Consider the following 25,739-nt stretch of genomic DNA (forward strand, 5'->3'; position numbering starts at 1 on the left):
TTACTTGTACTCAAGTACATATTAAGCTAAGTAATCTACTTCGCTACTTGTAAAATCACATTTCGTTACTGAGTACAATTTGAATTGATATTCAAATCTTTGAATGGCATTTCGGTAGCCAATAAAAATATTCGATCGTAAACGGACCAATAAAACCCCTGATATTTGGACTGAATGAAAGCCGCCGCAGTCGCAGCAGGTTTTGAAGAGCTGATCATGAAGGAGGCGAGGAGCTCAGAGTGATTAATGGCCGGACTGAAAGTTTGGAACAACAAACTACATAGTAGTATTGTCAAAATATCTATATTTTTCCAGCTGCGCGTTCTCATTCTCTCATCTCAACGACAGCGAGTTTGACACACCCGCCTCCTCTCAGCGCGGGATTGCAGGTAACGTTAGGCCTATTAGCCTACGCATAATTGTATTAATACCTGCAAGTTTCTATGGCATATTTTAATGGCAAATGTCACGAACAATATTATAACGCGAGGGCACATTCATGTAATCGCAGAAAACTGGACGCGAGCTCTCAAATATACGAACGAACTGGACTCGGATAGTGAGTGTGCGCTCTCGGACTGTGTGTCATATCATGTGCAATCGCGAATCTCTCCAAGTGGTTCTCACTGCAGACTCAAATGACGTCCAGCTCCAATCTCTCCATGCTCTTGAATTAAACGCTGTCAAAAGTTATGAAAAATCTAGTCTTTTTGCAAATTAAATTCAGTTTGAATTGAAATCAAGCTTCCTTGTGCTGTGTGTGAGCTATTGCATCAGTTCACGTTACCCTATTGTAAAGACAAATACACTGAGTGAGTAAATATTAGATTATTGTAATGGTTATTGATCAATGTTTAAATATGTAAACAAAAGCCTAAATTAAAATCTCACCTTATAAAGTGGACATGTCTCTTTAGAAGACTTGAATTAAACTTTTCCATTCAAATAGATTACTGTTATAATGAGTGTTGTGCTTTTCAATGCTTGAAAATAATGATTGCTTTGACAAAATGGATGGACAAAAATGTAGATATTAAAATATTTAGTATGTAGTAGTTTTCCCGATGGTATTAAAAATTATAGGCTAGGCCTACTGAATATTGACATATTTCAAGGTGTCATATTGAAGTTAGAAATTCCAGTATCCACTAATTAATGTCTTTTGACAATAAGGTAAAAACGTGTTAAAAGTAGCTATTTTCTACATAAATCTATGATTTTGTTGAATATTTTTATTGGTAATGCATTAACTATCGCCAGCTAAAAAGTAATTAGTAACTAGTACTCTGAGTAGTTTTTGAGAAGAGTAATTTGTACTTTTACTTAATTACTTTTTTGACACCAGTACTTTTACTTGTAATTGAGTATTATTTCAGCAATGTAACGGTACTTGTACTTGAGTACAAATTTTCAGTACTCTTTCCACCTCTGGCGTTGTGGGTCAAAGTTTCGGGCTGAGCACCAGCTGGAAAACATTTTGAAGCATAGAGCCGTCTAGTAGAGGGGGCCCTAGCTTGCGTGATCGTGTTTAGCACTCCTACTGGGAGGTCAACGGGTAACCGTTGATGGCCCAAACATGCAGGGCCCAAAGCTCGGGACGTGGATGCCAGATCGCACCCTTGGCTTGAGAGAGGAGATCTTTCCTCACTGGGATCGGCCATGGGGCCGTGTTTGTCAGCTGCATCAGCTCTGGGAACCAAGCTTGGTTCCTCCAGAGCGGCGCTACGAGGAGCACAGAGCAGTGGCTCTCCCTGATTCGCTTGATTACCTGTGGAAACAGTGCGACTGGGGGAAAAGTGTACAGCGGGCGGCTGGGCCAGTTGTGGGCCAGCACATCCCTGTTCTTCATAAAGAATATTGGCCAGTGAGCATTGTCTGACGACGCGAAGAGGTCTACTCCCGCTTTGCCAAAGGTGTCCCATAGTAGCTGCACTATGAGAGGGTGAAGGGACCATTCCCCTGGGGGAACGTTGTCCCTGGACAGCATGTCTGGACCCAAGTTCAGACAGCCTGGCACGTGCGCCACTCTCAGCGAGCGCAGGTTGTGCTGGGACCACACCAGGAGGCAGTCCACCAATGTGTGAAGGTTCCGTGATCTGAGACCGCCTTGGCGGTTTATATAGGACACCACTGACATGTTGTCCGTATGGACTAAGATGTGATGACCCTTTAGATGGGGAAGGAAAATTCCCAAAGCGTTTTCGACCGCTTTCATCTCCAGACAGTTTATGTGTAGGCGCTGCTCTTGGGCTGACCACAGACCAAAAGCCGGCCTGCCCTCGTAAAGGGCGCCCCAACCTGAGTTGGAGGCATCTGTCGAGACTACTTTCAGTTTCGAAACCGCTCCCAGATCCATGCCTGACTGGTACCAGTCGATCACCTTCCAGGGCTCGAGAGCTGAAACACAGGTCTGAGTCACCCTGAGGCGTGCATAACCGGTAGCCCACGCCTGATGCGGGACGCGCGTCTTTAGCCAGTCCTGGAGCGGGCGCATGCAAAGCAGGCCCAGTCGAAGCACCGCTGAGGCCGAGGCCATATGGCCAGGCATCCTCTGAAATCTCTTGAGAGGGGTGATGCTGCCGGCTTTGAATGACGCTGCCAAGCGTTGTATACTCAGAGCGCGCTGTGACGTAAGCCGCACTGTCATTTTCACTGAATTCAAGTCTGTCCCCAGAAAAGAGATTTTTTGGCTGGGAGACAGCGAGCTCTTGGTCCAATTGACTTTGAGACCCAAGCTCTCCAGATGACTGAGTAGTACAGTCCTGTGCACAATCAGTTCCGCCTCTGACTGCGCTAGAATTAGCCAGTCGTCCAAATAATTCAGCACTCGCATACCCCGTTGTCTCAGTGGAGCGAGCGCCACGTACATGCACTTCGTAAATGTACGGGTTGCTAAAGACAGGCCCAACGGCAGGACGGTGTACTGATAAGTCTGGCCGTCGAAGGCGAATCTTAAGAATGGCCTGTGATGGGCGCTATTTGGATCTGGAAATAATCATCATGTATGGCTAGAGGCAGAATGAGAATGGGCTCTGATCGCTGTGTGTCAGGGATCCAGAGGCACGATCTGCTGTGTGAGGCGGCGCACTGAGGGTAGCGGCCGGCTGGTTCAAGCATAACACTCTTGCTACGGGAAGCGGGGAGTGTTTTAATAAAGGGAGCCCTATTTGTGTATGTAACACAGGGCGTACAGCATTTATCAGTAAGCGTGAGTGGCGGGCTGGTGTTTAGTGGTAGAATGTGATGCGGCTCGCTGATGGTAGCATCCGGCTGATTCACACACAACACTCTTGCTATGGGTAGCGAGGAGTGTTTTATTGACGTGAGCCCTATTTGTGTGTGTGACAGGGCGTGCAGTGTTTATCAGTAAGCATGAGCGCTGAGTAGCGAGCTTCTTACACTTGAAACACGACTGGTGTTTGCAGAAGGGTGCCCTAAGTGAGTGTGTGTCACTGAATGGGCAGTGTTTATGGGTAGGGGTGAGCACTGAATAGTGGGCACAATTCCTACATTTAAAACACCCGTGGCTTGAGCCGGGTTTATTAGTGTGGGCCCTGAATGAGTGAGTGTCACTGAATGGGCTGTGCTTATACGGAGGGATGAGCACTCAGAAGTGGGCACAGTTCCTACATTTATAACACCTTCGGTGTGAGCCAGACCAGCAGACATAAAACTCTTTTTTAAATTTATCTGGGTCGCCGTGAAAACGGCGTTTGAGTACAAGCGAGCAATCCCCAGTTCCACCTGACCAAGTGTCGAGGTGTCCATGAGCAAGACACCTAACCCCAGCTGCTCCCGACGAGCTGGATGGCGCCTTGCATGGCTGACACCGCCGTCGGTGTATGAATGAGTGAGTGAATGGGTGAATGTGAGGCTATATGTACAGCGCTTTGGTGGCCATAGGTCTGTGAAAGCGCTATATAAATGCAGTCCATTTACCATTTACACTCGTCCAGTCACCTCTGTTGTGGGAACTGCGAGAGCAAAGCATGTTGTCTTTGATGGCGGTCCGGCCGCAGCGGGACTCGACCATCGCCGTCTTCCTAGGGTGGTCAGGAAGACTTGGGAGGCTCAGGATTCAGCGCAATCTTAGGCCTGGGTCCCCGGGGGGGAGGAGGCCTGTGGCACCTCGAAGAGCGTGAGCGCTGACGTGAGTCTCTGGGCTGACGGCACTGGGAGGGTGGCAGTGCTGTATTCCGGCTGGGCGGCTGCTTTTTGGAGCGGCCAGCGGAACTCGAGCGTCTCGGGATGAAGTGTCGCATTGCCTGCGATGTCTTCTGCATCTCTGAGTAGCGCTCAGCAAACCCCTTCACAGACGAGCTGAAGAGACGAGCCGGAAACACAGATGCGTCAAGGAAGGTGGCTCTGTCAGCGTCATTTGGTGGCTCGTAGAGCTAAACCAGCTGTCCTCCTCAGCGTTGTCTCCCTCTGACTCGCCCGGAGCGGAGGCGACGGCGGCGGGAGCCGAGCGCTAGCCATCCATCAGCGAGGAGGGAGAGTCATCCAGCGAAGCACGTGGGGATTCAACCGGTGTGTCGTCGCGGGGAAAGGCACCCTCTGGCAGTCTCTGTGAGCGGCGCTAGGCGCTCTGCACGAGCCACACTTGGAACGAGGCATTTGTAACAACGCCTCGGCTCTTTTAGGAAGAAACGCGTGTGTCGCGGCGGCGAACACACACGGAGATAGACTCAAAAGGATATAGGCGCCGGATAACGCGGCAGGAACGGCGGCTGAAGGCGGCGAGAAGACGGCCGGCTTCCTCAAACACTTAATACGCAATGCAGATGCTCGTCCCGCTGCAGTGCTTTCTCAACGACGCAGGCTTCTTCCGGAGATCCAGCGATGTGTAGTACTTCGCTGAAGAGATGAAAAATCAAAGAGCATCCTATCGGGTCTGGGCTTATATAGACATAAGCCACGCCCATTCTGGCCCTCATTGGTGCGTACGTCACCAGCAGCCCTACGATAGGTTGCAGCAGAGCGGCCAATAGGCGCGTGAGCTGCCTCGCCTAGGTCTGCTCTGTGCAGCAAATGCGTTTTAAACGAAATGAAAGCGATAATTTTTGGCTTCAGTATTCTCGAGAAAAGGGATTTTCCCGTAGCTTAAGCTAGCTTACGCAACACGAGAGTACTCTCGTAAGAGAAACCATGTTTTCCCGGTTCTTCATCATTCTATTTTTAATGATTGACATGATACACTAGCTCTCTTTACAGTAGCTTAACAGAAGGAGAACCAGTTTTGCCTTGAGAATCATGTGATTTACAAGAATTATTGAAGATGTTTGCCTACATGTTGATCATACTTTTATATTTCTCCATAAGACAGAACCTCTCATTATAAATGAATCTCTTATTATAAATGAAGGAACACATCTTGATTCGACAGAAGACTTGTGACCAGCCACTGATTTATTTTTATTTTTATTTTATGTATTTTTATTTTTATGATTTCATTAGAAACTGGTTTAGAAACACAAATGCATTGTTTGTTCATCTGCATCAGCTGCTAATATTTCTTTACATTTATGCAAATGACTGAAGCTCCTAAACACAAAATCATCACTCATGAGCAGAAACACAAACATCCATTTTCATTGATGAACACTAACTTTATCACGGATGTTGGTTTTAAAATGAAAACAAAAATTACTATGGATATTCTAATATTTCAAACAGAAGCAACATTGATTACAAAAGAGATTATGATCTCATAAATTATGGCATATTTATTCTGTCCAGTAGGGTGTGAATGTGTGTGCAGTTTAATCTTTGCTTTATCCATCCACAGAAATAAGAGAAAGCCTCTGAACAAACCTGACAAATAAATGAAAAACATGAGTTGCTGATCTGTAACTCATGAATCTCACAAGTAGTGTCTGTACAGTACACAAACGCTTTAACAATATATTAATCACTTAAATTACACACATTAAATACAATTTACACTCAAACACAGATGGTAAAACATCATGCCAAAGTTTAAGCATCAACATGACAAAAAAATCCCATGCAGAACTAGAAAAACTATCAATCTTGTCATGGTTTAAAAAAAAAACTCATATATCCTCATTCCTGTTTAGATTAGTATTGATGGATGGTTAACAGATGTAGTTGAGGAATTATTGGCAGCACAAATATATGAATCATGTGAATGTCTCGAACAAAAGGTTGTTGTTCAGTCTCACGCAAGGAAACCACACGAGAAAATGCCATCATAAAAACTGGAAGAACAGGATAAACTTTTCCGATACTTTAATTTTCATTGAGGGACAAACATTTAGTGAAAGATCAAACACTATCATTTTTAGTTTAGAGACTTTAAACAAATGTATTTAATTCAATAAATGCACATGTGAAGATAAACATGTAACCACTAAGCTCAAAATTTGGTTTATACACACCACTGTAACCAATAAGCTCAAAATGGCTTAATTATCATAGAAAAGAAGAAAAAGTAAACATTTATATAGTTTCTGCACCATTTGGGTTGATCACATCCCAAGCAAATAATCATAGAATGGGAATGAGTGTGGGAAACCTGAGAACCATCCCATACAATAGCGTCTCTCAACTTCATTAAAACATGTTTGCCAAGCAGATCAACCTGTTTTCTGTCCTACTTTGTTTAAATAGATGTTAAGTTCATTTGGTTTACCAGAATTGCTTATCTGTTGGGGAACTGGACTATCAGTTATTTAATCCTGCAGGGAAAGTTTTATCATCATATTGCTGACAGTAAAACAGTGATTTTCCTTTCCATTTCTTTTAAAGTGTCTGAAATGAGAAATCAGCTGTGTGTTTACAGTAACAGCTCCATCTGCTGGTCATTCATGAGTCCGTCAGAACAGTGAACTCAAGTCACACACACAACATGACATTGAACACTCAGCAATTTCTCAACACTTGGGTCACTTTATTAAAGAAAAACTCTTAACACAATGAGACTATGGATCATTTATCACTGCTTTGGCATAAAATACAATGACTACATTTTTCAAATGACAAATTATTTTCTCACTTAGGCACAAAAACTACATGTACCTACAGGCCAACTTACACACATTTCCATACAAAACTATTAGTTTATCCCAATTGCTTACACACTTAAATTGAAACTTGAAATATTTACCAAACCTTGAAAGTTATTTACCAAGTCTTCAGAAATGCAAGCACAATTCCTGCTTTACGCTCAGTTTACAATTCGATATCACACTTTTTGCAAAATACTACAAACAGTTCTAGGCAACATCAATTCCACCAACTGGTAGCACCCACTCCTCACAGGGGGAAACAGTTGTTAAAATGTTAGTAGTGTTAACATATACCACGTGTCACTTTTGGGTTGATTTATGACCCCCCTTGTCATTCATGATTGACTGGTAATCCATGTGTCAAGAAAACAGTGTCTCTGATTTACAGTGCCAAACTGACTGGTCATTTGTTGAATCCTGGGTATCTGGCTCCTTCCAGTCTGTTGGGGGGTAAACTGTTGCTGATTGTATTTTCCTTTGATTGTTGGGGGTGAAATTCACCCAAGCAAGTATTACGCAATGTTGACACCCTGAGTGTCAAAATCTTTGCTGTTTGATCAATAGGGTAGCCTATATGTTAATTGAGTCAAAATATTTGAGTCAAGACATTCCAAAACGCTGATTTGTACAAGGTGACAAATAAAATATTCCAAAACGCTGATTTGTTTCAAAGTGCAGGATGTGGATAAACCTGCAGGTTTAGTGTTTATAAAGAAGCAATTATCATGAATACTTTCTTTTCTGAGAAACAAAAACTAAAAACAAAGGACTGAATAAAATTTCCCCTGGAGCAAATGTTTATTGTTGTGTTCATCATACAAACTTTTTTTAAGACATGTTTTTCCAGATTATTTAGTCATCACTAAAGCTCAATTGTACTGCATTCTTCTCAAATGTGTTCCCTTCCACAACACCCCACCCCACCCCACCTACAACAACAAAAAACGAACTATAACTAGCTAACAGATCTAAACCTGGATTGGATTTTGTGATTTGCAGCCTCTCAGTCCAGAGTGATTTTAGGATCCATCATGTTTGGATGAACACAGATCTAGGAGTGAGACAAACAGGAAATTAATATATAGGTTATGTAAAAAAAAGAAAAATAAGAGGTATCAGTGCTGAGAAGACATACCTCCACCGGGCATCTTCATGACAATTAAAAGTACAGATAAATGCTTAATTTTGTAAAACGTAAGTGTCATGTGGTCCTCCAGAGGGTCTTTTCCAAAGATAACCCTGACATCATCTGGATCTATATAGATAAAATGGGAAAAATAATTAATAGGTATAATAACATCAACACATGGTATACCTTCTCAAACATTTGTTCTGCAGCTACAAAAGTTCTAATGTCATATTAAATATTGCTTTTAATTTAAATTCACAGTATAAAAATAACTCGAGTTTAACCTACCTGGTGCTCCAGGAATCTTTTCTTTAAATTTCTTCTTCAGTTCCAAAATGGTGGTTTTATTAAATTTGATCTCATCGTCTGCCACTTCTAGCGGTTTATTCTTTTTGTCGTTGAAATTAATAAGCACCTGATAGATCATCTTCACACAGCAGAGGTTTGAAATATCAGATCACACTGAGAAACTGAAAGCGCGGCATTAGCCACATACAGGAGGACACACTGGGAGGAGCTTCGTGAAACAATTCAAGATATAAAGCTACTCACTTTCGATTTTACATTCAAGCAGGACTGAGGTGGTAACAAAGAGTATAGAAGCCCAAGAGGCGAAACTCAATAGAACGCTCCATAGCAACAGTTGCCCCCATGACGTGACGGCGCGGCCGCCATATGGACTGAAAACTGATGGACTGAAAACCGAAAAATAATGGGAGTCAATGGCACTGAACCAACTTAACATAACAAAAACTTAACTTAACTCAATTTAATGAGGATGACCGACGTTAAATGACAGAAAATGTTACGTCTATGTGTTGGTTATGCATGGCCTAATTACCCTTAGGAAAATAGTATTTTGGGACAAAATATTACTATAGAAGTACTATAAGACTACTATAGAAATACTATAGCGGTAGGATATTATAGAGGTATTACAGAACATAACATACTTCTGTCTGTCTGTCTATTACAGAACATACAACTTCTGCCAAGTTGTAACCACCCCAATACAATAGAGTGATCTACAGGTTCTCTACTGGACCAATGATTTTCTGTGGCTCAATAACCAAGGAAAACAATCAAGTACACAATTTCTTAGATATAAATATAACAATTTTATTTTTGGACAAGCATAATAGTAAAACCCAGGGGGGGACAGCAGGTTGATGCAATGACAGGTACGATTATAATCATGTATTTGTAATTAATGATAACATTTAATCAATAAGCGTAAAGAGAAATAAAGCATCAATCAAACAGGACAATATATTTAGCATGAGGTTACCAAGGTTGTTAAATACATGCATTAAATCAATTCATGTGATCACCTATAACACGCATAATTTCATTGCACTGCAAACCTCATATAAAGTCGTATAAATCACTTAAATACCACACCAATAAATACACACCAAATATCAGGACATACCATCAATACCACTCACGCTAAATACATAGACGTCGTCAATAGCTGTACAGTATAAGAGTCATATGGGAGGTAACCTGCTCTCCAACCCCCTTACTCACACGCGCTCACTTTACACACAAATGGTGCTGGGGGACCGGTAGTCACACACATAAATAAGGCCTCCCCAGCGAACATAGCACTACCAAGAAGACACACATCAATAACATTAAAAATGAGAGTGTACTGCTGGCTTCCTTACCCGCTACCGGACGTGGGTTCACGCATTCAAGGAAATCGATGGCGGCCGCCAAACTTTACGGGGAAAAGCCCCAACAAAATATCCCTCCCAGTCACACGCGTCTGTCTCCAACCCACGTCCCGGCACGGCAGCCTCGGCAAAGAACTCAGCAGCGTTTGGGTGCGTTTTACCCCTCAGCGTAGAGGGCGTTTTACCCCACAAGCTATGAGTTTTTAAAAAAATCTTTAATTTTTAAAATATAATTATATTCCTTATAAATAATATATGATCTCAAACTACAGACTTCACTATTCATCTATTATACATCACTGTGATATCCTGCAGAACAATATTCTCTTAAACACTTATTTACTAATATCTGAAAATTATAGCATTTACCATGTAATCCTCTTCTCTTCAAATGTGTCGCTGGTGTCAGCTTCTCCATAGAGATTTGTATATCCCCGTTATCAACGTAGTGCATAGCAACAGTAAAAATGTATCTTGACTACTTTTAGTGGTTATTTTGGGAAAAACAGGTGGGGGGCGTTTTCCCCCACTCTACCCTAAGTTTTGTTGCGATCCATCAGAAAACAAAGAAAACCGCTTTCACATGTCAGCGTGCTGTTGAGATGAAGGGGTACGATTGTTGTACAGTTTTTAGTTTTGTAAAAAAGCATTGTAAGTTCTGAAAAAGACCATTTCATAATGGAGTTTGTACACTGTTTTTAGTCTTGATGTATTAAAAAAGAATAAGGGTAAAGTGTATCCAAATAAATTTCTGTAGTTTTTTTAGTAGCACACAAATTACAAAATCTGTAACGTGCATGACAAGATCTTTTCTGCATTCCATTTCTACAATTTGCTCTCCAGATTATGGATTCTGAAGACCATAATAAGGTATTGTGGCAGTGTAATTTTTGTACGTTTTAGGACTGCATTGATTTTCAAATTGTAAATGTCTTAAACGTTTTTTAAATGGATTTGATATTAGAATACAACTCCTAACTTAATTGTACAATGCATGCAATTCTTTTAAAACTTGTTTTCATTGTAGTTATGCTTTTTAAAGCCTAATCGACAATGTAATGTAATGTAATTGAAACATAATTATTTTATAAAATGTATTACTCATAACAATCAGTGAAATAAATGTGAAACGCATGTTATTGTGTTTTAGGTTCACTTATCAGTGAAAGATGTGCATGAGCTGTTGTAGCTGGTATTGTCAGCTTTTTAAATTTTGCTGATATTTTTTTTGTCAAATAAAAAATTAATGGATAATTGTATCACTTTTTTTTTTTATTCTAATCCTCTTTCAGAAGAAGAAGAATGCTCTGCACTCCCTGAAACCTATGGGAAGAAAAAAAACTGAACTTGCATATGAAAGTAAGAACTTTGATATGAAACAAAATACATATACTATGCTGGGTTTCAAATTATGTAACTATAATATTGGTCAGCTAATTTTAAATTACTTAATTTTAGCAGACCAAACCCCAGTTGTGCCGTCTGTTTTTAGCAAGGTATGCATAATCAATTTTAATGATGATTTAAAATGTGTATCATAGAACAATTTTAATCCACTTATATTTTTCTTTAAGGATGAGCTGTTAAAAGACGATGAGCCTCCATCATGCTTCATCTTCAATGTAGTTGAATAATGTTATATAATGTGCTTTTTAACATTTTTTAACAGTCTGTGCTAACTGTTGCTATCTTTTCAGTTATCAGGAGCGTTGCTGAAGAGCATACTTCTTGAAGTTGTTCTTCAAGAAGGAGATGCTGCCTACATGCCCCTGTCATTGGCTTGCTCAAGGTTTAGGGACATAGTTGGGGATGACAATTTCAAGAATCAGGCACACTTCTTATGGCTAGAAAGTAAATATTGACATTAAAAAATAAAACGCATAACAAGAACATCATTGATAATGTTAAATGTTATGTTCATTTTTTTTTTTTCACCTCAGGTGTTGCATGCTGGAAAAATAAGTCGTCTCACTACAAACAGCTCTTCTGGAGGATGTACTCAACTCTACTTGTGCGTTTTGTGTAAATTGGTGATGAATAAACTAGTTGTTAGTCTAAAGGAAAACAAAAAATCTAATTTACTTATGTCATCCCTTGGAGTTTAAAAGTTCTGGACACCATTCACTTGCATGGCATGGACCTACAGAGCTGAGAAATTATTCTTAATGTTTGTAAATGTTCAATGTCAACTATAAACCCTAGTTCTTATTGTGCTTCTTGTGTATCCACCAGGTTATGCTGGGAAGGGAAAGCAAGGCAAGCTCCAGGGCATTTATTCAGAAACCTTCCACCCTGGATTTTGCAGTTTTCACTGCATGCAGATCAGTTCTAATGAGCTGATATAGTGTCCTTACAAATGACAACAACAAAAAAGACTAAAAATAATCAAAAAAAAATAAACACTTTTGCAATCAATTCTGAGTGACTTGTACATGATTTTATTCATTGAAAAAAAAAAATGTATCCACCCTGAGATTTAAATGTAATATATGTGTAACACGTTCAGAAGAACATTAGTCTGCTATTTAAATTATGCAGTAAAGATGGATGGTAACTTATTTTTATTTATTTTTACATTAGCCAAATGTTTTTCATGTATTTACACATTCACTTCACTGAGTCCAATTGCATCACATTTTAATATGTTAATTTACTTGATACTGTAGAATTGTAGAATATGTAGCTAATATTCAGAAATATTTTTGAATAAGGCCTACAGCCTGATGAAACACCATCACTTTAAGTATGGTAAAAGGTGTAAAGACGTGACTTCATCATTGACAGTGAGTGGTATTGGACACACACAATAATAACAAAGCTGTAAGAAATCAGACCATGATGAGGAACGTAATATTTGATCGTTTATTTTCATTACTGTCGCTACTTCCTGCCATACTCATTCACCGCTGTCCTCGGCATAAGCTCCTCCCACTTGCGGCGTAAACTCCTCCTACTTACACGTTTGTGAAATCCCTCCTACTTGCGGTATAAGCTCCTACCACTTGCGGCGTAAGCTCCTCCCACCTGCAGGTCTCCGGGCTGCAGCGATACATACATGACGATTTCAGCAGCTTTCAGTCCATAATGGCGGAGGCACCTCCGCAGCGCCATCTACAGACTGTTACCCATAACACAACAGAGTTTCGCCTCTTGGGCTTCGATACTCTTTGGTGGTATGACGTCAGATTTATCAGCATCATGCCAGCGGACGAACGGGAAACATAAATGTAGTACGGTGTACATTTTAGGACATCCTCAGACCTCAGACATATGAAGACAAGGCTTCAGTCATTGGACAAAACGGCATCGCGCCTCAGACTGAAAAGCTTCAGGTCTCAGGAAAAACAATGTCAGGTCTCGTACAATTAGGCATCAGACGAAACAGCCTCAGACAAAAAGGCATCAGACAATAAGGCATCAGACGAAACGGACTCAGACTAAAAGGCATCAGACTAAAAGGCATCAGACGAAACGGACTCAGACTAAAAGGCATCAGACTAAAAGGCATCAGACGAAACGGACTCAGACTAAAAGGCATCAGACATAAAGGCATCGGACGAAACGGACTCAGACTAAAAGGCATCAGACAAAAAGGCATCAGACGAAACGGACTCAGACTAAAAGGCATCAGACATAAAGGCATCGGACGAAACGGACTCAGACTAAAAGGCATCAGACAAAACGGACTCAGACTAAAAGGCATCAGACATAAAGGCATCGGACGAAACGGACTCAGACTAAAAGGCATCAGACAAAAAGGCATCAGACGAAACGGACTCAGACTAAAAGGCATCAGACAAAACGGACTCAAACTAAAAGGCATCAGACATAAAGGCATCGGACGAAACGGACTCAGACCAAAAGGCATCAGACGAAACGGACTCAGAGGGAGTTTGGAGATTCGCATTGCCCCGCCCCATATGACGTCACATGTACGCAGTTCATAGCTCGAAAGAATGCTTTAACTCCATGATAGTTTGCCAACATACAAACTAGCTAGTTGAAATATGGCATCTAAGTTTTTTAAATGTGCAAATAAAACGTACTCGGTTACTGACGTAACCTCTGTTCTCTCTAGAGAGGGAACGAGTATTGCGTAAGTTGCTTACGCTTCGGGAAAGTCTCCTTTCTCGAGATACTGAAGCCAAAAAATTATCCTTAATTTTTAAAAATCTTGTCAACGCAGTGCGGCAGCCTGCAGACCTAGGGCAGGCGACTCGCGTGCCCATTGGCTGCTCTGCGGCAACTGCAGCAGCCTATCGCTGAGCCCTAGGCGTGACGTCACGTCCAATGAGCGCGCTTGGCGCGCTTAATGCGTCACAGCCCGTCATTAGGGGTGTGGCTTAGCGTATATAAGCAGGGCTCAGAGGCTGCTTCACTGGTTTCTGTCGCATGAAGCGAAATGAGCTCGTGGCGTGAGCACGGCGGGTTACGCAATACTCGTTCCCTCTCTAGAGAGAACAGAGGTTACGTCAGTAACCGAGTACGTTCTCTTACGAGAGGTTCTCTCGTATTGCGTAAGTTGCTTACGCTTCGGGAACGCCCTTGGCAACGCCGTGCGCGCGCCCAGCATCCTCTGAATGAGTCCCAGGGAAAGCCCGGGGAACGCGATAGCGGAGCTGGGCGGCCAAAATAGCACAGTAAACAAGCACATAATATGGGGCAGGGAGCGGCACAGCCGGTCCAAACTGACACTTCCCATGTAGTGCAGCTCAACCAGTAGAGCTAAATCATACAACGTAACCCGCGCACAGACAGTGGGCTGGCTACGCGAGACTTAGACTGATAACACTTTAGCCTGCAAGGCGGGAACTTCCAGGTTGTAAAACCTAACAAATGTGGAGGGGGAGGCCCAGCCTGCCGCTGCACAAATGTCATGAATGGGAATCCCGCTGGACCACGCCCACGATGAGGCCATGCCTCTGGTGGAGTGCGCTCGAATGCCCAGTGGGCACTGCAGGTCTTTAAACGCATAAGCAGCAGCAATAGCGTCCACTATCCATCTGGACAGGGTGTGTTTCGAGGCGGCGAGACCCTAGGTGCGCCCACCAACGAAACAAACAGCTGCTCCGAGCGCCTGAAGGCGGCGGAGCGCGAAATATAGTTTCTCAACGCTCTGACCGGGCAGAGGAGATTACTATCTGCCTCGCTGCCAGAATTCGGCAGGGCTGAGAGAGAAATGACCTGCGCTCTGAAGGGAGTGCCCAAAATTTTTGGGAACGTATCCATGCCTCGGTCTGAGAATGACTTTAGAGTCATTGGGTCCGAACTCGAGGCACGCGGCGTTAACAGATAACACGTGAAGGTCTCCCACTCGTTTGACTGAAGACAGCGCTATCAGAAAAACGGTTTTGAGCGTGAGGTATTTCATATCCACAGTTTCCACGGGTTCAAAGGGATGCGCTTTCAGGGCTTCCAAGACCAGTGAAAGATCCCACATAGGAACCGAGGGGGGTCGCGGGGGGTTCATCCTCCTAGCTCCTCTAAGGAAGCGGATGACGAACTTGTTCCTTCCCAATGCGCGGCCGAGCTCTGAGACAGAGAACGCTGCAATGGCCGCGACATAAACTTTGAGCGTGGAGGGGGACCTGCCCGCGTCCAACAGCTCTTGAAGGAAGCACAATACTTGCGATACCCCACGTGTCTGTGGATCGAGCCCCTTGGCAGTGCACCATCTGTTAAACACCGACCATTTAGACGTGTAGAGCCGCCTCGTAGAGGGAGCTCTGGATTGTATGATCGTGTTCATCACCCCTTCTGGCAGATCAGTGTGTAATGGTTGAGGCTCCACGCATGCAGAGACCAGCGCTCTGGATGGGGATGCCAGATCGAGCCGCGGGCTTGAGAGAGAGATCTTTCCGCACCGGAATCGGCCAAGGGACTGAATCTGCCAATTGTATTAGTTCCGGGAACCAAGCTTGGTTCTCCCAGTACGTGGCTATGAGGAGCACTGTGTGGCGCGCTTCCCTGACTCTCTTGATGACCTGAGGCAGCAGAGAGACCGGTGGAAAAGCGTATAGCGGGCCGCCAGGTCTGGGCCAGCGCGTCCTCGTTCTTTGAGAAGAACTCTGGGCAGTGAGCGTTGTCTTTTGACGCAAAAAGGTCGACTTCCGCTTTGCCGAAACGGCGCCACAGTGACTGGACTGTTTGGGGGACACCGGCCTGGCGATTCACATAGGCCACCACCGATGTATTGTCCGTGCGGACTAGAACATGGTGACCATGGAGGAATGGGAGGAAGTGTTTGAGCGCTTTCTCGACCGCGAGCATCTCTAGACAGTTTATGTGTAGGAGATTCTCCTGGTCTGACCAGCGGCCACAGACCGGTCTGCCTTCGAAGAGCGCTCCCCAACCTAGGTTGGAAGCGTCTGTCGAGACAACTTTCCGGTGTGAGATCACCCCCATAATCACTCCTGTGTGATACCATTCGGCTGCTAGCCAGGGCTGCAGGACTGAAACGCAGCCCTGAGTCACTCTGATTAGCGAGCCGCCGGCCGCCCAGGCTCGATGGGGCACGCGCGCTCTCAGCCAGCGTTGAAGCGGGCGCATGCGCAGTAAGCCCAGCTGAAGCACTGCCGCAGCTGAGGCCATATGCCCCAGGATACGCTGGAATGCTTTCAGCGGAACCCGGCTGCCTTTTTTGAAGGATGCGGCGAGGAGACGGACGCGGCGCGCGCGCTGCTCCGACAATCTGGCCGTCATAGCCACCGAGTCCAGTTCTATTTCAAGAAAGGAAATTGACTGACGGGGTGAGAGCGAGCTCTTGGTCCAATTGACCGAGAGACCCAGATCTTCCAGATGGCTGAGAAGCGCTGTTCTGTGAGACACAAGTTCTGTCTCTGACTGCGCTAGAACAAACCAATCATCCAGATAGTTCAGTATTCGCATACCCTGTCTTCTCAGGGGAGCGAGAGCCGTGTCCATGCATTTCGTAAATGTACGGGGTGCTAAAGACAGGCCGAACGGCAGGACTGTGTATTGATATACTCAACCGTCGAAGGCGAATCTCAAGAATGGCCTGTGACGGGGAGTTATCTGGATCTGGAAATACGCGTCTTTCAGATCGAGAGAGATAAACCAGTCTCCTGGGCGGATCTGCGCAAGGATCTGTCTGGTTGTAATCATCTTGAACGGCCGTCTCATGAGGGCTTTGTTCAGATGTCTCAGATCTAAAATAGGTCTTAACGCTCCGTCCATCTTGGGAACGAGGAAGTAACGGCTGTAAAAGCCCGACTCGTTCAGGGAAGGATGAACCTGTTCTATGGCCCCCTTGCGCAGCAGCTTTGCTATTTCTGCTTGAAGCAGGTGAGCTGCTTCCAAACTCACTTTCGTCTCCGTCTGCGCTAGAAAGCGCGGGGGGCGACGAGCGAACTGAAGCGAATAGCCGTGTTTTATAGTGTTCAACACCCATTCTGACGCGCCCTGAATAGCTTCCCATGCTTTTGCATGCATAGCTAGGGGTCGAATGGTCTCTGGGTTCAGATCGCCGCGCTGCGCGGGATGGGGAACCTGTATCAGAGTGGATGGGGCGGCGCGCGTGCTCGAACACGGGGGCTGATAAACAGTATTGGCCGGCTGTACAGCGTTCAGCAGCTCGGTCCCGGAGGATGGAGCGCGTTTTGCTGTCAAACACCCCTGGCGCGAGAGCGGCGTGGGGGTTATAGTGTCTGAAAGTGAGTGCGCGTGCTCGTGAGCGGGCGCAGGGTTTACACTTATAACACGGCCAGTGTTTGGGAGCTTTAGAGGGTCTGTAACCCGGGGTAACCGTATGGCAGAGCGAGCAGCGGGTAGGTGTGAGCACAGAGTTGTGGGCACATTTGCTACACTTAATACTCGAGCGGCGTGTTTCCGCTTTATGAGTGAGCGCTCTGAGCGCGTTACCATGGGAACCATGTTTGTGTGAGGCAGTGAACACACGGGAGTGGGCACATTTTCTACACTTAATATCCCCTCGGCCTGAGCCGTTGCAACTCGAGGTAACTGAATAGCAGAGCGAGCAGTGGGTAGGTGTGAGCACAGAGTTGTGGGCACATTTACTACACTTAATACTCGGGCGGCATGTGTCCGCCTTATGAGAGAGCGCTCTGAGCGCGTTACCATGGGGACCGTGTTTGTGCGAAGCAGTGAGCACATGGGAGTGGGCACATTTTCTAAACTTATGACACCTTCGGCCGGAGCCAAAGTGTTTTGGAGCTTTAGAGGGTCTGTAACCCGAGGTAACTGAATGGCAGAGCGAGCAGCGGGTATGTGTGAGCACAGAGTTGTGGGCACATTTACTACACTTAGTACTCGAGCGGCGTGTGTCCGCTTTATGAGAGAGTGCTCTAAGCGCGTTACCCTGGGGACCGTGTTTGTGTGAAGCAGTGAGCACATGAGAGTGGGCACATTTTCTACACTTATGACACCTTCGGCTAGAGCCGGAATGTTTGTGAGCTTAGAGGATCTGCAACCCGGGGTAACTGAGTGGCAGAGCGAGCAGCGGGTAGGTGTGAGCACAGAGTTGTGGGCGGGACGAAAACACTCTCTCTTCCTCTTTTCGCCGGTGCTCGTGACGTCCGCTCTGATATCCCTTGAGAACGGCGCAGTTGCGCGGCTCGAACAAAGGGAGAGAGAGTAGCTTTCTTATAACGTAAAGGAAGCCAGCCCGTGACCGTCTACTTCTGACATCCCTTGTGAGCGGCGCGTTTGCGCAGCTCGAACAGAGGGGGAGAGCGCAGGAAGGGGCGTGGGTCGTCCGGGGGGTAGCTTTCTTGTAACGTAAAGGAAGCTATAGCCCGAGACCGTCCGTTTCTGACATCCCTTGTGAGCGGCGCCGTTTGCGCGGCTTGACAGAGGGGAGTAAGCAGCTGTCTATGAAAGCAGCGCTGTCTGCTTCATCCCCTGAGGCGACGGCAGTGCGGGCGAAGCCAGCCGCTGCGCGTCGGGAGGTGGGGGGGAGAAGGAGATAGCGAGGCTCGCGGGAGGGGCTCCGGCGAGCGCTCAGCTGTCATAACCGGCTCGCCTTAGAGAGCGGCGTTTCCTCTTACGCGGCCCGGAAGAGGCAGCCGGCGAAGCCCAGGCAGAGAGCGCAGATCACATGGCGGTCTCCGTCGCTGAGCGTGGCTCTGCACGAGCCACAGGATGAGCGAGGCATTTGCAACAACGCCTCGCGCTCTTTTAGATGCAAGTGTGTCGCGGGGCGAGCACACAAACACACACACACACACAGAGCGGTAAGGATATAATGCCGGATAGCACAGCAGGCAGGGAAAGCTGAAGGCGGCGAAGGCGGCCGGCGTCCTCAGGCTGAGAACCTCGGCGTGCTGGTCGCTAGCTTCGACGGCGGCTTCCTCAGAGATCAGCGATGCGAAGAGCTTCGCTGAAGAGACAGAAATCAGTGAAGCAGCCTCTGAGCCCTGCTTATATACGCTAAGCCACACCCCTAATGACGGGCTGTGACGCATTAAGCGCGCCAAGCGCGCTCATTGGACGTGACGTCACGCCTAGGGCTCAGCGATAGGCTGCTGCAGTTGCCGCAGAGCAGCCAATGGGCACGCGAGTCGCCTGCCCTAGGTCTGCAGGCTGCCGCACTGCGTTGACAAGATTTTTAAAAATTAAGGATAATTTTTTGGCTTCAGTATCTCGAGAAAGGAGACTTTCCCGAAGCGTAAGCAACTTACGCAATACGAGAGAACCTCTCGTAAGAGAACTTGCGAAATGCATGTTCTCTTCTGTAAACAACTTAATTAGTGTAACATTTCAATAAAGCAGGGATTTTAAGCAGTGATTTTAACACTGTTTTAACATTTAATTAAAGCATATAATATATACATAGCCAGTGGTGTAGTCTACGTGATACGCAGGTATACGCCGTATACCCACTAGAAAAGGCCAAGGATTTGCGTATACCCACTTAAAAAAAGCGTGAGGATACGTATCACCTTCGTTTTGTGTCAGAACTTTCACACTTTCATTCATAAATTCACCCCGTCTGTGTTTGCGAAGCGACGGATCGAATCGCGGAATCCAGTCACAAATGGAACTTAATATATAAAGCAGAACGTCACGGAATTAGGCTATTTTTGAATGAATAAATTAAAAGTAGCTGCTGTACAATGAATCAAATCTCGATATGGACTAGTGTCTATGAATATTAAAGCTAAAAGAGACTGCAATTGTTCTATGCGTCTCTGGGAATGAGCGCTCAGTGTATGCTCCACTACACACACATACACACACACAGAAGCACGCGTGACTCACGCTCGTGGTGTTTTCAGCGTTTCACTGTATTGAGACATGATGTAAGCTACACATGTGCATTTCATCGCAGAGCTGCTATGAGAGTCACTTGATGAGAATTTCACCATTTCATTTGATAAAACTATCGTCATTCATTCGTTTCATATACACACAGAAACTGTTATGTCTTTACGACAACCTGTCAAAATAAAAGTTCTGTATAACTTGAAGAAATTATAACAGAAATATATTACTATTGCACAGAGTATACTTCAGGCCTAATAATAATAATAATAATAATAATAATAATAGTTTATTAAAACACACAGAAACTCAAATGTCTACAACCCACCAAAATAAAAGTTCGGTCTAACTCAAATTAATTAGAAAGGAATTGCACAGTAAAATGTATTTTAAAATAACATTTTTTTTCAAAAACACCATTTCTAAAAGTAAATTTGTATTTGTGCCTATAATGTTTTTTTTTTTTTAATTGTTGATAATTGTCAACTGATAAAACCTGTGCTTCTGGGACCATATTCATATAACAAATAAATAAGTTGATAACACTTAGTATTTCATAATGCTCTCAATTACATGTCGATGCATACCGTATGCATTAGCGAGTGTGGTGGTGCTTATGGGGTGACGCTCTGGGCTGGGTGAGTATGCGGCGGCGGCGGCGGCGGCGGCGGCGGCGGCGGGGGGGGGTGTTATATTAGAGTATACTCACTACAAAAATCTAGACTACACCACTGTACATAGCATATATATATATATATATATATATATATATATATATTTATATTTGTATATATATATATATATATATATATATCATGGGCGTCAGTTTGGTTTGAAATGTGCTGGGGACAGAGATCGACGCATTCGGAAGTGCATTTTCAGAAGTGCTGGGTACAATGACGCATTTATTTTTTTCTCTCTTTCGCGCAGGTTGTTTTGAAAGACGATGTCCTGTAGCTCAGGCACGGCCCCACTTTTCAACAGGCCCACCCAAAACTTTCACAAAAAAAACTTTTACTATATTCTAATTTTGTCAATAATTATAAAAAAAAATCGCCAATAAGCTCATAATTTGTGCTAAAATAGTGTTTAAAAAACATTTTAAAAAGCTGGTTATATTTTGATGTTTCTGCGCAAGTTTAGCAGACAGTGGGGTTCGGGTTTGTTCCGATCAGAGCTCGTGAGTGGATATATAGCGCATTTCTGAATATTCCGCTCCGCTCGTTCGTAAAAGTAATGATTATGAATGCGTCTAAATGTGTCTATATACACTGTGAATGTGAATGTGCATTATATGCTGAGTTTCGGTTCATTTATGAGACGAACTCCAGTTCACTCGCCGACGCCTCCATGTCGTGATTCTACGGTGACGCATTGCTGCCACATATTATTTTTTCCCCCAATTATGTCATAATAACGAGATCTTATGTCGTTTTAACGACATCTTTTCTCGTAATAACGAGATGTTATGTCGTTAAAACGACATCTTTTTCTCGTAGCCTAATAACGAGATGTTATGTCGTTAAAACGACATATTTTTTGCCCTATATAAGGACATGTACAAAATATGCCTTTATCCACATGAAATTGACAGCCTATCGCGCCTTTATCACACGTTCAAAAAGCTTAAGCAAATAGTAGCTGCCCCCAATCATGAAAAATTAATCAATGAGGCCCTTTTTGAAAATATATTTTATATAGGCTTTAAATTTTAGGCTTTTTTTATATTTATGTATAGTCCTATAAGACAATTCCTATTGGAAATCCTATAGTCCTTTAGAAATCCAAAATATGATAGAAATTCTAATTAGAATCCTGTACAATTTTCTTATTGGAATCCTTTAGGACTTTTTGACAAGGGTTTTTATATTTTATATTTTATATACAAGTTTTTTTTTATATATGATATATTATATAGGCCTAATAAGATTTATTTTTGTTAATAGGCTATATCTTCATTACCTAGAGATATAATTAAACAAAAAGTAGTCAAAACACATCTAACAGAACATAGCCTAAGTTGTTTATTTTTTACAACATTGTGTTCTTATTTTGTTTAATTAACGAAATGTCAATCTTCGTCTTTATAACAGAAGATACAATACAATACAAAAATCTTCAAGATGTATAACGGATTGTCACCTTATAAACAGTCCTTTTTTAATGGAATAATACACCCTTAGAAATAAAGAAAAAGCTTCAGTGGTAAAAAATAAGAACGAAATGCATTGAATTATACATTAAGCGTTTTAAAGAAAATAGGTGGCTCTTAACGTGTCTTTCTATGGGAGGATGGCATAGCGGTGCACAGCAAATATTCAATGAAAATATTCAATGGTATTCAATGCAAAACAAAAATGAAAAATACAATTAGCCAATAAAATAAACAAATTATTGTGGCATTAATTAGCCCATAAACAATATTTATTTTAAAGCCTAAACGAATTTGCTTAAAGAAAACCACCAGCGTTGGGCGTTTATCTGTATAGGCTAAGTGTTTCAGCCACCCTTTTCAAACTGGCGCAATAAAATGCAACATAATTTGATTAGTTAAACATGAAGAGGATTATCCGTCTGGCATGAACAGGGTGCGCTTTCATGATCTCTGTGAATTGGAGCGCGCCTCAAAAATGAACTGACAAACAGTGTATAGACAAGCCTCACAGACATGAGAAATATAACTATAAAGTTATAAAAAAAAATGTCCACCAACGAAAAAAAATCCAATCGAAAGCAAATACGGTAGCTACCATCTGATTATGTAATCCTGTCCGTATGAAAGGCGCATCTAGGCTACATTACAGTGGAGATGTATGGAGTTCCCTTTCGTTGTGACGACGACGAATGGGGTTTCGCTTAGAAAGCCTATCATCTTCGAGTATATAAAAACGAGCCAATGGCAATGAAATGCCATGGGTCTGCGGAATTTGCATAGCGTAACTCCGCCCCACCCTGGGGGTATATAACGAAGTGCGCTGGCAACATGCAGATATGTTTTCGCTTCGGAGCCAAGTTCATCACTTCACTCCACAGCCAATTCTGAGTTATTATCTCTTTCTCTTCGAGACGAGCCTCTCTCCAAGTGTTGGTGTGACAGCGAGTTCCAGCGAGTGCACATTCCCTGCTTATCTGTGCAGTGATTTGCCAGTGTGTGTGTGTTCTCTCCCTGGTTGCTTCAGCATTTGCGGAGAAATCTCCTTTCTAAAAGAGCTTACACGGTGCACGTCTTTTTAAAGATGCCTCGCCCGTGTACTTCTGGTTGCGGTCTATTTGTTTCTGATTCTGATGGGCACAATCTCTGCCTTGTGTGTCTGGGTGTTGAGCATGCTAAGGCAGCGTTTGTGGATGAGTCATGTTCCCACGCCCTCCTATGGCTCCCGCCCCTCCCGTTCGGCCCCAGCAGTCCGCTGCTTCCGGGTCGCAGCGTGGAGGAAGCCGTAGGAAGGCGTCACAGCCCCCTCCAGCCCCGCGCCCCACTAAACGCCAGGCCAAGCGGCGCTCCTGAGGGTGGCTGCTCAGAGATGACCCCCAGTTCTGTGCAGGAGACGGTAGCAGGGCCGGGGGAGAATCCTTGGTTTTCCCATTCCCGCTGCTCGTCCCACGACGGGCAGCACCCTAATGTGGTTAAAAACAGAACTGACTCAGTCATCTCTGAGCACACAGAGTTCTCGGATGACAGCATGCGCCGCCCACGGGCCACGCCCCTCTCATCCCCCTCTGTCGCCAGTCCCCTGCCAGAGCACGCCCCCGTGGGACGCTGGTCCTCCCCTGGCCTCCTCTGGCAGGATGCGGCAAATGACCGCGCCCCCGCACAGGGCCGCTATGCCACCCTCGCCTGGGCCGGTCATTTTGCCCAGACTGTCCCGCTGGGTCGCGAGAACCATCAGGCTCGGCTACGCGATTCAGTTCGCGCGGTCTCCTCCCCGCTTCAGGGGAGTCCGCTTTACTATGGTCGGTGGCAATGCCCCTGTCATGAGAGTGGAGGTCGCCACCCTACTGGCGAAGGGTGCGATCGAGACTTCTACAGCCCCTACTTCATTGTACCGAAGAAATCCGGTGGGTTACGACCGATCCTGGACCTGCGCGTCTTGAACCGCTCCCTTCACAGGCTGCCGTTCAAGATGCTTACGGCCAAACGCCTTTTCGAATGCGTACGGCCACAGGATTGGTTTGCAGCGATCGACTTGAAGGACGCCTACTTCCATGTCTCCATTCTTCCTCGACACAGACCGTTTCTACGGTTTGCTTTCGAGGGGCAGGCATACCAGTACGCGGTTCTCCCTTTCGGGCTAGCCCTGTCTCCTCGCCTCTTCACGAAAGTCGTCGAGGCAGCCCTTGTTCCCCTACGAGAACACGGGGTTCGCATCCTGAACTATCTCGACGACTGGCTGATCCTAGCTCACTCTCGAGACCAGGTTTGCGAACACAGGGACCTTGTGCTCCGGCACCTAGCTCGTCTGGGCCTTCGGGTCAACTGGGAGAAGAGCAAACTCTGCCCCGTGCAGAGGATCTCTTTTCTCGGTATGGAGATCGACTCGGTCGCCATGTGCGCGCAGCTTACGAGCGAGCGCGCGCGCGCAGTCACTGCTGACTTGTCTTCGTCAGTTCGAGGACAAGAGTGCGGTCCCACTGAAACTCTTTCAGAGGCTCCTGGGGCATATGGCATCCGCAGCCGCAGTAACGCCGCTCGGATTGCTTCATATGAGACCGCTTCAGCTTTGGCTTCGCGATCGAGTCCCGAGGTGGGCATGGCAACACGGCACGCTCCGAGTCCCAGTGACTCCGGCTTGCCGTCAGACCTTCCCCCCGTGGTCGAACCTCAAATTTCTACGGGCCGGAGTTCCCTTAGAACGAGCTTCCAGGCATGTTGTTGTATCAACAGATGCCTCCGCCACGGGTTGGGGTGCCATGTGCAATGGACATGCTGCCGCGGGCTCCTGGACAGGACCCCAGCGTCTTTGGCATGTCAATTGCCTCGAGTTGCTGGCTGTACGCCTTGCCCTGCACCGCTTCCGGGCGTTGCTCAGGGGTCAACACGTACTAGTCCGGTCAGACAATACCGCCACAGTAGCGTACATCAACCATCAAGGTGGTCTACGCTCCCGCCGTATGTCGCAACTCGCCCGCCACCTCCTCATATGGAGTCAGAAGCATCTGAGGTCGCTTCAAGCCATTTATATCCCGGGACACCTGAACCAGGCGGCCGACGAGCTGTCTCGAGTTCGGCCTCTCGCTGGAGAATGGCGACTCCATCCCCAGTCGGTCCAGCTGATTTGGGATCAGTTCGGGGACGCACAGGTAGATCTGTTTGCCTCACGCGACTCGTCCCACTGCGACCTGTTTTATTCCCTGTCCGAGGCACGCTCGGCACGGATGCACTGGCGCACAGCTGGCCGCGGGGCCTACGCAAGTATGCGTTTCCCCCAGTGAGCCTCCTTGCGCAGACTTTGCGCAAGATCAGGGAGGACGAGGAGCAGGTAATATTGGTTGCCCCGTATTGGCACAACCGCACCTGGTTCCCAGAACTAGTACTCCTCGCGACAGCACCTCCCTGGCCAATTCCTCTGAGGAAGGACCTGCTTTCTCAGGGACGGGGCACCCTTTGGCACCCTCGTCCCGATCTTTGGAACCTCCACGTGTGGCTCCTGGACGGGAGGA

The 25,739-nt window shown here is 45.3% G+C and overlaps 1 protein-coding gene and 2 long non-coding RNA genes across 3 annotated transcripts in view; 2 read left to right on the top strand and 1 right to left on the bottom strand.

Annotated features, from left to right (window-relative positions):
- LOC311283504 (uncharacterized protein) overlaps window positions 1–25,739 on the top strand; it is a 333,540-nt gene that overhangs the window by 163,028 nt on the left and 144,773 nt on the right. The gene's annotated exons all lie outside the window — the stretch shown is intronic.
- LOC311283516 lies at window positions 7,811–8,630 on the bottom strand. Its single transcript, XR_014626080.1, has 3 exons — window positions 8,449–8,630; window positions 8,167–8,286; window positions 7,811–8,082 (listed from the first exon to the last, which is right to left on the bottom strand). It is a non-coding gene; the product is annotated as an uncharacterized lncRNA (long non-coding RNA).
- On the top strand, window positions 10,481–11,686 carry LOC311283417. Its single transcript, XR_014626059.1, has 3 exons — window positions 10,481–10,709; window positions 10,990–11,198; window positions 11,298–11,686. It is a non-coding gene; the product is annotated as an uncharacterized lncRNA (long non-coding RNA).

Source organism: Rutilus rutilus (genome assembly GCF_951802725.1).
Source record: "Rutilus rutilus genome assembly, chromosome: 23".
NCBI classification, from domain to species: Eukaryota; Metazoa; Chordata; class Actinopteri; order Cypriniformes; family Leuciscidae; genus Rutilus; species Rutilus rutilus.